The sequence below is a fragment of the Nicotiana tabacum genome, chromosome 17 (assembly GCF_000715075.1).
Source record: "Nicotiana tabacum cultivar K326 chromosome 17, ASM71507v2, whole genome shotgun sequence".
In the NCBI taxonomy this organism is placed as follows: Eukaryota; Viridiplantae; Streptophyta; class Magnoliopsida; order Solanales; family Solanaceae; genus Nicotiana; species Nicotiana tabacum.
This window is the reverse complement of record NC_134096.1, coordinates 142,080,547-142,085,767: the sequence shown is the minus strand read 5'-3', so window position 1 is coordinate 142,085,767 and position 5,221 is coordinate 142,080,547.

Below are 5,221 nucleotides of genomic sequence, written 5' to 3'. Positions count from 1 at the left end.
ATGGGATACTTCCAGAAAATTCGAGGAGAAGGACTGAAATTCGTTGTCGTGCACCTCGCTTCCTTTACTACAAAGATACTCTATACAGAAGGTCATTCGAGGGAGTACTCTTGCGATGCTTAGGGGAAGAAGAAGCACTCCAAGCTTTGCAAGAGGCACATTGTGGGGTATGTGGGTCACACCAGTCTGGACCAAAGCTCCACTTTCATATAAAAATGATGGGATATTATTGGCCAATGATGGTAAAAGATTGCTTGGACTACGCTCGAAGATGCAAGGCTTGTCAATTCCATGCAAATTTTATTCATCAACCTCTTGAAGTGTTGCACCCGACTGTGGCATCCTGACAGTTTGATGCTTGGGGATTGGATGTTGTTGGACCACTGCCAAAGTCCTCTGGTGGGCACTTGTACATCTTGGCTGCAACTGACTACTCAAAATGGGCTGAAGCTGTTACTCTTAAGGAGGTAAAGAAGAAAAATGTTGCAAGTTTCATCCGAGTAAACATAATCTATCACTTTGGCATTTCTCGTTACATAATAACGGATAATGGAAAGCCATTCGATAATAGGTTGATGAACAAGATTTGTGATCTCTTTGGCTTCAAGCAACGTAACTCTTCGATGTACAATACTGTCGCCAATGGTCTAGCTGAGGCATTCAACAAAACTCTATGCAACTTGTTAAAGAAAGTCATCTCCAAATCCAAACGAGATTGGAATGGCCGTATGGAAGAAGCTTTATGGGCATATAGGACAACTCACTGCACGCCAACACAAGCAACCCCTTATGCACTCGTTTATGGAGTTGAAGCCATCTTGCCACTCGAGCGTTAAATACCTTCATTACGATTAGCTATTCAAGAAGGCATCACGGTTGAAGAAAATGCTTGACTTTGATTAGCAGAGTTCGAGGCTCTTGATGAGAAAAGGTTGTAAGCTCAACAGAGCCTTGAATGTTATCAAGCTCGATTGTCTCGCACCTTCAATAAAAGAGTCCGCCTAAGATCCTTTCAAGTAGGAGATCAAGTCCTTGCCATAAGAAGACCCATTATTACTTCCCATAAACTTGTAGGGAAGTTCACTTCAAAATGGAATGGGCCATATGTCGTGCAAGAAGCTTATTCAAGTGGGGATTACAAGCTGGTTGATACAGATGGCATGAGAATCGGCCCTATAAATGGAAAGTTTTTAAAGAAGTATTATCCTTGAAATTGTAACACTCCTTGATGCCTGAGCCTAAACTGCAGGTTCCTACACTCCTGGCTCGCATGAGTCTAAATTGTGTACGACCCACCACAAAAAAAAAGAGTCTGCTAGGTTAAAAACCTCAAAAGAGGCGGCCTAGGCAAAAGTTAGGACATAAAAAAAATCGCCCATTCTGAACTACGGTATGACTTGATCCTCTTCACAAAGGTACGTAGGCAGCTTAGAATTTCATTCTGAGTTCAGTCGCATAAGTTCAAAAGATACATAATCCCCCAATCGTAGTCCAAATGAAGTACGGTGGATTGTAATCCATTCAATCAGCACTTGAAAATCGAGCTGAGATACCATTCTTCTGTTAAACTTTGAATCCCATTTGATTTAAAGGGGGCAAGCCTCTGTGGTAAATTGGTATCTTCAATGTAATGATTTTAGTCTTTTAGGAGGCTACAAAGTATTTGCATTGAAGTCTGGGGCTTCGCTATGTCTTCATGTTCATATGACCTTCAAGTTTGTTGGTCTTCATATCCACTCTCTGCCCTAAGAAAAAAAGGAATAGAAGAGAGGCATCAAAAGGGAACACAAATATAAGAAGAAAGATTCTTGGGCACAACGTTTCAAATTCAGTAAGACTTAAACCCAAGATATTTATGAGAATGGAGCTCTTAAATTTCAATTGATAGCAAGAAAAACGTCTCGTGATCCCGAGGCTTCCATACCAAAACATAAAAGTTTTGGCGAAGTCGCGCCAATTCGAAACTGTCGGTATATTAAAATCTGATGTTGACATCAAAATATTATCAGAAACTGTCCTTAAGGTATTAAATCCTACATTTTGGACATGTTTTATATTTCAAAGTCTTATTTTCAAAAAATCAAACAGTTCATGATTTCAACGTTCCTACATCAAGATATAAGAGTTTTGGTGAAGTCACGCAAGTTTGAAATCGTCAGCGTGTCGGAATTTTAAGTTAACTTCGAAATATTATCTGAAACTATCCTTAAGGTATTAAATCCCACGTTTTTGACATGTTTTAGATTTTGAAGTCTAGTTTCCAAAAAATCAAACGATTCATAATTTCGACGTCTCTACACCAAGATACAAATATTTTGATGAGACTGCGCAAATCTGAAATTGCCAGCGTGGTGCAATATAAAGTTAGTTTTAAAATGTTGTCCGGGACAATTCTGAAGTTTTTTTTTTAAAGGTTCTTGTTGTGAATTTTTATAGGTGTTCGTCTCGAACTTTTAAAAGTATTCGAATTTTTAAGATTTTTATTACGAACCTTTAAAGGTGTTCATCTCGAGCTTTTAAAGGCATTCGAAGTTTTTTTAAGGTTTTCATTCCGAACTTTTAAAAGGCATATGTTTCGAACTTTTAAAGGTGCTCGTGGCAAGTTTTAAAGGGTCCTCACTACCGACTTTTAAATATTTCTACCACGATCTTTTAAGGGTCTTCGCCACGAAATTTTAAAGGTCTTCATCGCAAACTTTTAAGGGTCTTCGCCACGAACTTTTAAAGGTCTTCATCGCGTGCTTTTAAAAGTCTTCACCACGAACTTTTAAAGGTCTTCATCTCGTGCTTTTAAAAGTCTTTATCGCGAACTTTTAAAGGTCTTCACTGTGAACTTTTAAAGATCTTGACCTCGAGCTTTTAAGGATATTTGCACGAACTTTTATGAGTTTTCGCCGCAAAATTTAAAGGTATTCATCACAAACTTTTAAAGGTCTCCATCGCGGACTTTTATGGGTTTCGCTGCAAATTTTAAAGGTCTTCATCGCAAACTTTTAAGGGTCTTCACCACGAATTTTTAAAGGTCTTCATCGCGTGATTTTAGAGATCTCCACCGCAAACTTTTAAAGGACTTCACTGTAAACTTTTACAGGCTTCATCACAAACTTTTAAAGGTCTTCGCTTGAACTTTTAAAGTATTTCGTAGTTTGACGAAGTTACTTCTAAAAAAAGAAAAATGGAGACAATAGAGTAAAAAATGGAAGAAAGCACAAGAAAAGAAGAAGAAATTACCTTCCCGTCAATATTTTCAAATCGTCCAAAATAAATTTAGAAGTAGCATAGGAACGTTACGACTGATGCCAATTGAAGGGAAGGCATGCCCTTATTTATAGAGCTCTAAAAGTCGTTAACTGAATGATTAATAGCGATGTGGGAGCCGTGATTATTAGAGTCCAACTATAATTCGTTATCTTAATTCAATTGAAAGAGAAAAAGGTAAGCGGTGGAGTTTGTCTCTACTTACATACAAATTGGGAAAGGGACGATGGCATTCTTGTTCTAGTGGACTAAGGAAAGGATGTCCAAGCAAACGGAGACAAAGATGACATTTTGTTTAAATTTTTGGATCCACGTGGCTTTATCCTAAATACCTCAATGAAAGAAAACTTTAAATTCCAATCTGTTGAAGTTGGTAAAAGTTAGATGCAAAGTTTTTAAATGCATATTTTGCTCAAAGTTCATTAACTGAATAGTATCAAATTTTAGCTCTTGGTTGCACAACAACGTTTCATGGAGTGTCTTTGAGGGACACACTTGAAGAATTTCTTACTTTAAGACTAATCTTTGAAATTCACACAACAAGTCTTGAAGTAGGGGATTTGTAGGCATGTAAATTTTATTGGAATTAAATTCGTAAAATAATTTAGACTATATTTTAAATTCAAGATATATTAGTTCAAATAAATTTATTGGGCTAATATAATTGGATTAGTTATATAAGTCCAACATATATGGATTAAATAAATAAGTCTTAATCCATTGGGCCAACCCATTTAATTGGGCTAAAGTGATGAGCCCACTTCATTAAGCCCAAAATATCATCCTCCTGGAGGCCCTGTTTGGTGCCACGTGTCAAATGACGTGGCGCGCTAAATCAAACGGAAGAGCCAATAGGATCATGCCACGTGTCAAAATGACAAGGCATGCCAAATCACATTAAAAGGCCAATGAAATCGCGCCACGTGTGCAAGTGACATGTTCTGGCCAATCAAATGCGGCCTTGTCACACTTCAATTTGATTGGTCGGAAAGAGTTTGTTCTTATCATAACTCTTCCCTCCCACAACTATAAATAGGGGTCTTCATAACTCAGAAAAGACCAGAAGTTATAACAAGAAGCAAGAGGGAGCTCGTGGATCAAACGCTGCAGATTTCTCTAAAAACTACAAGCATTCAAGTGTTCTAAGGATTAAAAGATCAAGACGAAGATTCAAGAACAAGCTGCAAGCCCTTTGATTAAAAATACGTCAAGATCAAGATCATACCTCAAGCACTTGGATTAAAATAAAATAAAATTCAAGATTGAGCTCGAAAACTCTTTTATTTACTGTTGAAAAGTAGAATCAGAGGAAACATAGAGATTGTAACACTCAAATATTTGAAATAAAATACTATGATTGTTGCAATATTTTTCGGTCTTGATTTTATTTTCTTGACCCAATTTATTGTCTACACGCATGTTTAAAGTTAAGGGATTTTTGCTCAAATCCTTTTTTTTTCACATCTAGTATATAACTTGAAAATAGTTCCTTGAATTTCCTTAATCGTGTTTGAAACAAGATGTTCGCAATGTAAATATGAATTTGAATTTTAACCACTAACAAGCATCTTACCATCAGAGCAACCCCAACCCCTCTTGTCTTGTAGTTAGTTTTAAGTGATATGAATATATGATTATGGAATAAAAATTAAGCTCCTTGGATATTTACACACAAAAGAATTAGTACATATTTACACTGTATAATAACCTAAAATTTTATTTTCTAAGTTGATAGCACAGAGTGCTCTTATTCATTTATACAAAAAATAAAAAATAAAAATTACTATGGACTTCCTCCAATCTGATGATTAAGAGACAACACTGAGGTTGTATTATACCGATAAAATTACGGTGTGTGATTGTATTCTGTTTATCGATCTGGATGCGTAGGAAACACCATGGCAAGCCTATTGATGAATATTCATGTCCACACAAAAGAAGAAAAAGAAGAAGGAAAAAAAGG